The sequence below is a fragment of the Aotus nancymaae genome, unplaced genomic scaffold (genome assembly GCF_030222135.1).
Source record: "Aotus nancymaae isolate 86718 unplaced genomic scaffold, 86718_ANA_hifiasm-v0.15.2.pri h1tg000020l, whole genome shotgun sequence".
In the NCBI taxonomy this organism is placed as follows: Eukaryota; Metazoa; Chordata; class Mammalia; order Primates; family Aotidae; genus Aotus; species Aotus nancymaae.
This window is the reverse complement of record NW_026988432.1, coordinates 33,106,008-33,118,588: the sequence shown is the minus strand read 5'-3', so window position 1 is coordinate 33,118,588 and position 12,581 is coordinate 33,106,008.

Genomic DNA, 12,581 nt, shown 5'->3' with positions numbered 1-12,581 from the left:
TGAAGTGAAAGGAAGCTGGGAACTCTGTGTCAGGTGCCCAAATGCTAGGGCTGGCTCCTGACTCCAAACAGCTCCTGAAAAGGGGTAAGTGAAGGGACTGCAAAACCACCCACCCTCACTGAGGACTTCTGGGACCCTAGCTGCAGGCAACCGCATACCCCCATAGATGTTTAAACTGGCAGGGAGATGTCCCTAATAATTAGACAGAGATAAGGTTTCAGCAGGCATGGAGCTAGGGAACTCTGTGTGCAGGACAGCTCCAGCAGAATCTAGTCATAAGTGCCCCTCACCCAGTGCTCCCCATCTCCCTCTGAGAGGCTCTGGCCCCAGCTAACTGCTGGACTGGGAGAAGCAAAAGCTGACTTCCCTGTGTGACTGGGGCATGAGTGTCCTGCAGGCCCACTTGCCCGCCGGCCTCTTCCAGGGCTCACTCATGCCTGGCAGCCCCATAGGAGCATGTACACAGTGCAGCCTTTGCTGCCTAGCCTGGGTGCTTTGCTTGACCTGAGTGAGTTCTGTCAGCCTGGGAGCCCTTTGGATACCCCAGAACATCCAGAACCCAACCTTGAGTGGCTAGAGAAGAGAGCCACAAGCAGGTCACAGTGCCTCAGGGTTCTGGCCCATGGCTTAGGAGTGTCAAACTGAGATCTCTGTCCAGCACTTGAGCATGAGAGGAGCCTACACTCCCAGAAAACTGAGAGGGGTGAGTCGCACAGGATCACAGGCTGATGTGGAACCTAAGCATTCCTCCCTCCACAGGGTAGAATCTGGTAAGGGTGGGATTTATATCCTTGCTAGAACTCTGCCTAAGGGAGCCCTGTGGCTAGAAACACCTGAAAACAATAATAAAAATTGCACACACAGTGCCAGTGATCAGAAGTGGCTCCCCTAAGTCCAAGGAGTGCACCTGGTCAGGGGTTCACCTCTCTCCTCCTTGCACTGCATAGCACAGCTGCAAACAACAGGAGGATACACAATGGAGCAAAGTGGCTGAGTAACAGCCTATCTACTTTCCATTGCTTTCAAGTGCCATCTACTTGATCAGAGTCCAAACTATAACACCAAAGAAAGCACTTAGCTAATTCTCCCTCCTGAAAAACCAAAGGCAAGAATTCCATAATATAAGACCCTGTACAGAGCATTAGCCCTCTGAAAACTGTGAGAAATGAAGTCAACTGAATATACTCAAGTTCTACCACAGTTAAAGGAACACCGACTCTCCCAGATGAGAAAGAGTCAGCACAAGAACTCGGGCAATTCAAAACGCCAGAGTGTCCTCATACCTCCAAATGAGTCCATTAGCTTCCCAGCAATGGTTCTTAGCAAATATGAATCAATTTAAATGACAAACATGGAATTCAGAATTCAGATGGCAAGGGAGCTCATTGGGATCCAAGAGAAAGTGGAAACCCAATCCAAGGAAGCTGAGCAATCCAGTAAAATGGTTCAAGAGGTAAAACAATAAAATCGCCATTTTGAGAAAGACCTAAATTGAACTTATTGAGCTGAAAAATTCTCTCCAAGAATTTCATAATACAATCAGAAGTATTAACAGCAGAACAGACAAAGCTGAGGAAAGAATCTCAGGGCTTGAAGATCCGTTTTTTAAATCAACTCAGGCAAAGTTTTTAAAAAAATAGAATTAAAAAGAATTTTAAAAACCTCAGAGAAATATTGGATTATGTAAAAAGACCAAATCTATGACTCATTGGCATTCCTGTGAGAGAAGGAGCGAGAATATGCAACCTGTAAAATATATTTGAGGACATAGCCCGTGAATATTTCCATAATCTCATTAGAAAGGCTGACATACGAATTCAAGAAATATAGAGATTACAGAGAACCTCAGCTAGATACTATACAAGACAACCATCCCTAAGCCTTATAGTTATCAGATTCACCAAGATCAAAGCAAATGAAACAATTCTTAAAGACAGCTAGAGAGAAGGGTCAAGTCACATACAGATGGAACCCAATCAGGCTAGCAGCAGACCTCTCAGCAGAAATCTTATAATCCAGAAGATTACTGGGGGCTTTATTTTCAGCATTCTTAAAGAAAAGAAATTCCAGCCAAGAATTTCATATCCTAACAAATGACGATTCATAAGTGAAGATGATATAATCTTTCTCAGATTAGCAAATGCTGAGAGAATTTATTTCTACTAGACAAGCCTAACAAGAGGTCCTTAGGGGATGCTAAACATGGAATCAAAGAATAACACTGACAACCACAACTACTAATTTATGCACAGAGCCCACAAACCTTATTAAGCAACTACACAACAAATTCTACATAACAGCCAGCTAACAATGGTGACAGAATCAAAATCACACATCTCAATCCTAACCCTGAATGTAAATGGACTAAATGTTCCACTTAAATAACAGAGAGTGGTAAGACAAATAAAAAGACAAGAGCCAATTGTCTGCTGTCCTCAAGACACCCACCTCACATGTGATGACACTCATGGCTCAAATTAAAGGGTTGGAGAAAAATCTACCATTTGAATGGAAGAAAAAAAAGAACAAGAGTGGCTATTTGTATACCAGAAAAAAATAGATGTTAAGCTTTTGTGGTTAAGGACAAAGAAGGACGTTATATAATGATAAAGTGTACAATCCAATGAGAAGACTAGCACATACAACATTGGAACACCTAGATTCATAAAACAATTTCTTCTTAGCTTACAAAAAGAGATAGACAACCACACAATAATAATAGGAGGCTTTAACACTCTACTGACAATGTTAGAGAAATTATTCGTGCAGAAAACTAAAAAAACAAAAAAAACCCTGGACTTAAACTTGACAGTTGACAAATTGGACCAAATAGACATCTACAGAACACTTCACCCAACAAACACAGATTATTCATTCTTCTACATACTTCTAGATTGATCACATCCTACATCATAAAGCAAGATTTAATAAATTTTAAAATAATCAAAATCAGCCAGGGATAGTGGTTCACACCTATAATCCCGTACTTTCAGAGGCCAAGGTGGGTGGATCACCTCAGGTCAGGAGTTAGAGACCAGCCTGGCAAACATGGTGAAAATTCATCTCTACTAAAAATACAAAAGAAATGAGTTGGGCATAGTGGCATGTAACTGCAATCCCAGCTACTGTGGAGGCTGAGGCAGGAGGATTGCTTGAACCCAGAAGGCAGAGGTTGCAGTTAGCCTAGATCATGCCATTGCACTCCAGCCTGGACGACAGAGTGACTCCATATCCAAAATAATAATAATAATCAAAATATACCAAACACACTCTCAGATCCTATACAATAAAAATAGAAATTAATATAAAGAGGATCTCTCAAAACTGCACAAATACATACAAATTAAACTTCTTACATTAATTTTTTAATGCCAGTCAGCATAGAACTAAAGAAATTATATATTCCTATTTATTAATACAATCCAGAAAATTTAAAAATATTACACACACAAAGTCATTTCTGAATTACAGACAAATAAGCAGACATACAGACACAAACAGGAAACTAATTAATTCTAAAATTTCAGCTGTGGGTTAAGAATAAACAGAAATTACAGTACTCACCAGTCTGTATTAAAGAGCTTGTCTCTTCCCAGTGGGTGAGAATTTTTCAGTTATTTGATTTAAATAGACAAATAAACTGAAAAGCCTAGTCAATTCTGTAATATCTCTCAACCAACAGAGACAAAATCTCTATAAATTCATTTACAGAGATCATTGAATAGTCTGACCATGAAACCAAACACTTGCTGGGAAATAACTTATTATCTGTAAACAAACTAAATGTAAATCAAAGCATAAGTAGTAGAGAAGAAAATTAAATTTAGAAAAACTGAAGGTAAAGTTTTATTTTTATTTCTGTTCACCCCAGGAAGCAAAGAAAGATGTACCTGGGTTTAAAACATCTATGAGTTGCACTTCTTTGACAACAAAATTTATCTGGATCAGGTAAAGAAAACGATTAGGCATCTTGGTAGAAAATCTCCAAAGCCATTAAAAGATAATTTTCAGGAAAAAGTAAAACCATGACTCTCTTAATCAAATGCCTGTGTTTGCCTACTCTAGAACGTTTTAGTCATACTAGGGAGTATAATGGAATTTGGTGGTTGCTTATTACTATGCAATAGCAATAATTATTCTTTCCTGGAGTGAGAAGGGAAAAAAGAATGAATTCAGGTTTTCCAGCTCAAGCTTTTCATAAATGACCTGAAAATTGAAAATTTTTACTTATGTTTTAAAATTTTTCTCATGTCCTATTTGTCTGGCTGGGATTTCTGGAAAACAAACTTAGACTCTCACACTGTGGGTGGTTGAATTACAACTTTGGATTCCCAACATCTCTGGGTGTCTTCTGTTAAAGTAAAAAATTTTTAGGAAATAATGGGGTCACATGCATCAGAATGGGGACATCTGGGGAGATCCCAGTGAAGCTGGGAATGTTGAAACCCTAAATTCTACCAAGTCTTCTTTGTCCTTCTATCCCTGCCTGAGGAAGTTAGCCCTCATTTGCCTGAAGAACCTATAATGGTCTCCCCTGAGATGGTTGCTTTACAAAATACTGTTGATTTTTCTCAAGGAATACTCCACCATCTCTCTTTGCTTTTGGATCTATACTAGAGCCCAGACATCCCAAAAACTGAATTACAAAGTGTGACTCACTAGAAAGTACACTATATACCAAAACAACTGCGTGATTATTTTTCAATTTATATAGACAGAAATCTGGGGAATATGTGTGTATATGAATATTAACGGAGCGGGATAATGCAAAAAGAGACATAAAATTGAAACAGGCTGATTTTACTGATACGGGTCTTAGAGAGATTCTGGAATCAATGTTTTAGCTCAATAAGTTAAAAAATCCTATGGTTTGGTTGGTTGGTTGACTAAAACATGGACCGTAAGGTGGCATACACTAAATGAAGTTAGAATGTCAGAACTGCCTTGTTATGCTATAGAGAAAAGTATCCAAGGGCTTAGGGAGACAGGAACGTTGGAGTGAATTTATTATATAAGACCTTCTTACCCATCCTGGGAGGATCCAGAGAAGACAACTTTTGCTAGCAACTAGGAAAATGTAATTTGTGAGGGGAGGCCTGCATCCCTCAAGATCTCTCTGGGTGTACTTTTTTTTTTTTAATTTTTTTATTGTATTTTAGGTTTTGGGGTACATGTGAAGAACATGCAAGATTGTTGCATAGGTATACACATGGCAGTGTGATTTGCTGCCTTCCTCCCCTTCACCTATATCTGGCATTTCTCCCCATAATATCTCTCCCCAACTCCCCACCCCCTGCTGTCCCCTCCCCTATTTCCCCCCAACAGACCCCAGTGTGTAGTGCTCCCCTCCTTTGTAGGGACATGGATGAACCTGGAAACCATCATTCTCAGTGAACTGACACAAGAACAGAAAATCAAATGCTGCATGTTCTCACTCATAGGCGGGTGTTGAACAATGGGTGCACTTTTTTTATGATCAGTAATTATTGCAGGACTCCTGCCATCTAACTGAGATCCAAGAAAGGAATGGGGATAATTGGCTCACAGGTTGGCAGGGACAAAATAGTGGCCCATAATCCCCAAAGTCAAGGTGGATGTGGCTGCTGTAATGGACTGTAGTCAAAGCAGTAATCAGAAGAGTCTGGCTTGCAGATAGCTATGGCATAGGATAGTTGATGTTGGTGCTCCTAGGAATAAATAAATAAGCAATATATTCCTACTTGATCTGGATATGGGGAAGAGTTTCAAATCTTGTGAACTTAAATTGCTAAAGCAGAGAGTCATGGCTCCTCAATAAATTCTCAGACTTGAGCCATTTTACACAATGAATTCCTCTTTCAGAAAGGAGAGTCCAGGTCCCCACCCTGCTACACTGAAAAAAAATTTATACTGTTAATCTTATTTTCAGCCTTCCCCAAAGGCTGAAAGGTTACAAAAGAATTTATAACCATTAACCAGGGTGATTGCATGATAGAGAAAGGAAAATAATCCTCAAAAACATCTACTTCTATTTACCAAAAATGGCATGGCTTCAACCATTGCTCAGTGCCAATACTGCCAGCAGTAGAGACCAACATCAGAGTCCTTGATACAGCACTATTCACTAGGTGATCTGCCACCTACCCCTGGTGGCAAATTGATTATATAGGACCACTTCCATCATGGAAGGAGCAGTTCTTTGTTCTTTCTGGAATAGACACATTCTGGATATGCATTTGCCTTCTGTATATGCAGTACTTCTGGCAAGACTACAATTTGTGAATTTACAGAATGCCTTATCCACCATTATGGCATCTTATAACATTGCTTCTGACAAAGAAAATCTCATCATGGAAGATAAAGTGTAACAATAGGCTCGTGCTTATGGAATTCACTGGTTTTGCCATGTTTTCCACCATCCTGAAGCAGTTGGCTTGATAGAACAGTGGAACAGCCTTTTGGAGACTCAGTGCCAGCTATACATAGCTATACATAGAAATACCTTTCAGAGCTGGGGCAAGTTTCTCTAGGAGGCTGCCTATGCTCCAAGTCAGCATACAATATATGGTGCTTTTTCTCCCACAGCCAGGATTTATGGGCCCAGAAATCAAAGAGTGGAAATGGGAGTGTCAGCATTCATTATTAACCCTCATAATGCACTAACAGGATTCTTGCTTGCTGTCCCTTATACTTTACCAGCCCAGAGAACATCATTCCAAATGAAGAAATGCTTCTGGGAGTCACAGTGATTCAATCGAAGTGGAAGTTAAGACTGCCAGTTAACCCTTTTGGATACCCCTTACTTCTGAATCAACAAAGATGGGGGTTACTATTTGGCTAGGGGGTTGGACTACTAGTCTACAAAGAAGTAAGGAAGAATATGACTGAAATATACGAGATTTCTTACAGCATCTCTTAGTACTACCATGCCCTGTAATAAAAATCAGTGAGCCTGGATTTTTTTTTTCATTTATTTGTGTTATCTCTGATTTCTTTGAGCAGTGTTTTATAATTATAATTTTAAAGATCTTTCACCTCTCTGGTTAGTTATGTTCCTAGTTATTTTATTCTTTTTGTTGCCTTGTGATTGGAATTGTGTTTTTGATTTGGTTCTCAGAGTGAATGTTGTTGGTGTGTAGGATTGCTACTGATTTTTGTACGTTGATTTTATATCCCAAAACTTTGCAAAAGTTGTTAATCAGATCAAGGAGCTTTTGGGCAGAGACTATGGTGTTTTCTATATATAGAATCAAACTGTCTACAAATAGAAGCAATGTTTTTAAAATGGTCATTCTGCCCAAAGCAATTTACAGAGTCAATGCTATTCCTATCAAATCATCAATGATATTGTTCACAAAATTAAAAAAAAAAAAAAACTATTTTAAAATTCATATGGAAACAAGAAAGAGTCCAAATAGCTAAGGCAATCCTAAATAACAAGAACAAAGCTGAAGGCATCCCATTGCCTGATTTAAAATTATACTACAAGACTACAGTAACCAAAAGAGCATGGTACTGGTAGAAAAATAGACATAGACCAATAGCACACAATGGGAACCCAGAAATAAGGCCACATACCTACAGCCATCTGATCTTTGACAGAGTTAACAAAAACAAGCAATGGGGAAAGGACTCCCTATTTAATAAGTGGTGCTAGTATAACCGGATAGCCATTTGCAGAAGATTGAAACTAGACCCCTTCCTTACATCATATACAAAAATCAGTTCAAGATGGATTAAATAATTAAATGTACAACCTAAAGCTACAAAAACCCTGGAATATAACGTAGAAAATACCATTCTGGACATAGGTCCAGGCAAAGATTTCATGATGAAGATATCAAAAGCAATTGCAATAAAAACAAAACTTGACCTAAGTGACCTAATTAAAGTATAGAGCTTCTGCACGCAAAAGAAACTATTAACGGAGTGAACAGATGACCTACAGAACAGGAGAAAATATTTGCAAACTATGCATCAAAGGTCCAATATTCATAATCTATAAGGAACTTAAAGTAACATGCAAAAAGCAAACAATCACATTAAAAAGTGGGCAAAGAACATGAACATATACACGACCAACATGCATATGAAGAAATGTTCAACATCTTTAAACATCAGAGAAATACAAATCAAAACCATAATGAGACACTATCTCTCGCCAGAGTGACTATCATCAAAAATAAAAAAATAGCAGATGCTGGCAAGACCACAGAGAAAAGGAAGCACATATACACTGCTAGTGGGAATGTAAATTAGTTTAGCCATTGTGGAAAGCAGTGTGGTGATTTGACAAATCTCTTTTAATTTTTAAAATAAAAATTTAAAACAGAACTATCATTCTGGGGTATATATTGGGTATATATTCAAAGGAATATACATCATTCTACCATATAGACCCATGTACATGTATGTTCCTCAAAGCACTATTCACAATAGCAAAGACACAGAATTAACCTAAATGCTCATCAGCAGTAGGAGTTAAAAAATGTGGTACATATATACCATGGAATACAATGCAGCCATCAAAAAGAATAAGGTCATATGCTTTGCAGCAACACAGTTGCAGCTGGAGGTCATTATCCTAAGCAAACTAACACAGAAACAGAAAACCAATTACCACATTCTCACTTATAAGTGGGAGCTAAACATTGAGAACACATAGACACAAAGAAGGGAACAACATACATCAGGGCCTATTTGAGGGTAGAGGGTAGGAGGAGAGAGAGAATCAAAAAACTACCTATTTGTGTACTATGCTTCTTACCTTGATGATTAAATAATCTATATACCAAGTCCATGTGATATGCAATTTACCTACAAAATAAACCTGCACAGGTACCCCCAAGCCTAAAAAATAAAAGTTTAAAAAATAAAATCATGGAAAAGCATAATTACTTAACTCAAGCAAGGCTGCTGATGGTTTATTGCTTTCAGGAATGATGTTTTGGGTCACAAAGAACAACAGCGAGCTGAGATGTCTGCTGAGTACAAAGGGAATGCAGAATGGGTAGTGGAAGAAAGTAGTTAAAAATACCAGTTAAGACCACATGACCAATTGCAGAAATGAGGACTACAACAGTCATATTTCTTTCTTAATTTACTATGAATATGTTTGCATGTATTTTAACCAAATATTTTTTATTTCCTTCCCTCTCTTATGCCCGTATTATCTAAGATAGGATGTTTTATAAGTTAACTTTATAGCATACCATTTAAGCTACAAGCTGTTAACATAAATGAGAATCACATTAGGACTTTGCACTCTCTTCTAGGAAAAGAGTTGGCATGTTTTGGTTGACTGTAGGATAGTTACATCACGTTATATAAAAATATGGATTTATTATTGTCTTTAAGAGGATGTACAAGAGTTCCAATTTGTAGATTTTGATGACTTTTATGTGTCAACTTGGTTAGGCTATGATCCCTGATAATCAAACAGTCATTCAGATCTTGCTTGCAGTGGATGTATTTTGTAAATATGAAAGCCCATTATAAACTGAGTTTAAGTGAGGGAGATTATATTAGGTAATTTAGATGACTCTGATTCAATCAGTTGAAATGTCTTAACAGCAGAGGCTTCCCTGAAGATATATTAAGCCTATGGACAACATATAAAACTTGTATCCAAGAGCTCTGGTTTCCCCTTCTTGATGGCTTGCTCTCTGCATTTCAGATTTGCCAAGCCAATTCTTTGCAATGAATCTCTTAATATATATCTTCTCCTTGCTGTGTGTCTCTAGTTGAACCCCCAAAAATACAACAGTAATTTTTACTTTCGCATTAAAAGATTTCACTTGGTTGCATTAATTATTGGCAATAGTTGTGCATTATCTTGTCCAGGTGTCATTTTTTTATTTGTTTTAATGTTAGGGACAAATTCCAGGAGGCACATGGCCTTAATCCCAGTAAGTGACTTTTTCAAGTATAGTTGGGTATTTTTTACTTTTAGGGAAAACATTTGGATATAGGCAACACTTTAACAATGATCTTTCCATTATTCAACAGGAGCAAATATACTGTGACTAAAACAAGGTTATGGCTACAGAGATTTTTCCTTGTTAATTTTGTTTGTGTTGTATATTTATTTTGTTGTGTGTGATGAGACTATTTGCTCAATCCCTTGTTCTGGTTATTTACATTGGAGGGTTCTATTTCTTCCAGTTTCTGGGAGTATATTTCATCCTAAATCTCAAGGAAGTGCATCCATCATATTTATTCTGTAGGTACAGGTTCCTTTTAGGATATAACATAAGAAGGATTAAAAAGGAAATGACTGAAAACAACTGAATACTAATTTCCTCCCTACTTGTCTAAGATTAGCTGATGCGACGACCAAGTCCAAAGTCCACTGTACAATCTATGTTTAAAACAGTTACTGAAATTCTCTGCCCTTGACAGTCAGAATAGTGCCCTACCTACAAAAAGTATTCATGTCCAAATTGCCACAACCTGAGAATGTATTACATTATATAACAAAAGAAAATTAAATTATCAGATGAAATTAAGGTTATTAATCAGCTGACTTTAAAATAGGATGATTATTTTTGAATTATCCAGATAGAAGAAAGTAGAAGAAAGATCAGAATAATGTGATATGAAAAAGATCTGAAAAGTCCACTTGCTTGGCTTAGAAGGTGCACAGAAACCTTCAAATGAGCCAAACAGTGTAGGTGGCCTGCAGAAGCTGGAAAGGGCAAAGAAACTGAGTCTTCTCAGCACCTCCAAGAAGCCACACAACCTTCCTACACCTTTATTTTGACCCAGTGAGTTCTGTGTTATACTCCTGACCTCTACAGTTATAAGAAAATAAATTTATGTTGTTTTAGGACACTGAATTTATGGTAGCTTGTTACAGCAATACAAGACTAATATACTGTTTATTTTGAAGGTACCATTTACTTCTTCTATTTTATTAATAAGTTTATATATGTATATACGCACATATCACATATTACTACGAGATTGAAAATATTTTGAGGACAGACATTGATTTTTATTCTGTTTTGTATAAATCAAGGTCTAGGATTATGTCCAGTACATAACAGGTATCAATGACTGTGTTCTATCTTGGGCTGCATGGCATAATAGAGAGCCTCAATATTTTTACTTTTAAGATCTAAGCTGCCAAATTTTCTTGTGGATATTCTTTATTATGTGGTATCTCACACTATCTTCTGTTTTTCGATTCTTTTTTCTACCACTTGCAACTCCCATTTTGCAATAAATTTGAATTGCCTTTATCTTTTTTATTGGGAACATACTTAGACAATTACATTATAGCAGACTGGGCAATGGAACAATAATGTAGTCATACTATCTAACATTTAAAAATATTTACTCTGTGTCTGAGGGGTGTGTGTGTGTGTGTGTGAATTAACTCATTTAATCTTTATCCAAATGACTTGGTGTTTTTTAGAAACACCAAGTTTAGTTAGAAAAATTTCCTCAAAGTTTTCTAACTCACTAGGCTCAGTCATTAATTTGTCCATTTGTTCCACATTATCTGAATACTGGTTTTGTGGCAAGCATTGTCCTCAGGTTGGAGAGCATAGCACCTAACACAGTGCTCAGTGCATTGTGCCTGGCCTACTCCATTCTACACTTTCAAACCAATTTCTTGTGCCATCCCTCATGAAGCCTCTAATCCAAGTACATTTTGGATAGTTTTTATTTGAGTAGACAGTTCAAGGTTGCCTTTACCTAGTAGGAGTATCTATAGTATTCTATAGTAGAATATATCTTGGATATATTCTGAAGACTATTTCTTAATCAGGTTATAAACATGTCACTCTATGGTTAGAAGAAAGAGTTCTTCATGTATACAATGATGGTTTTCAATTATAATCAGAGTTTTCTGCCAAAGTACTGATCAATACAGGCCTTGGATATTTAAAAAACTAAAGGGAAAAGCAGAGAATCTCTAAGAAAGTGAGGGAAATAATCATTCGATGTTATTAAATCAACAACAGAAAGCTCAATTTTTTTGTATAATAGCCAATGTTTCAAACAAATATTGATTCACCTTTATAACACTTATGCTAGATGCAGGGCAAGGGCAAGTCCAGGAATATAAAAAACAATAAATCTCAGGCATTTCTTCATGCCTCAAAAGGCATGTAAGTAGCAAACGTTCACACTTGGATAGGCAATCCGTTCTCCAAGTGGCTAGAGACGGAGCTATACTTTGATACACCCTGCCTTATGCATTTGCTTAATCATTCATGGTAAAATATCTGATCTTAATGTTTCTGTTGCTTACCCTCAGCTCTGTGAATTAATATCAGCTGTATTACAGACACTGTCCCTTTGTATGCTTGGCCTCTTTAGACAGGCTCGCTACAGAGACTGTCCTTCCTACATTATTTATTAAAGCATGATAAGGTGAAGTAATTACATTATCAGATATCTCTGTCATATTTGAGCAATAAGGCACCATAATAATGGTATAAGACATCTTGGAAGGAGGGTATAATTACCACAAGGCAATCACACTCCTGGGGATTATAGGAGCTTGGATACATGTCTTTCCTTATAATGCCCTAAGGAAGTGATTATCTCAAGAAGAGAGAGAAAGGGAGAAACCCAATGAATAATGTTGT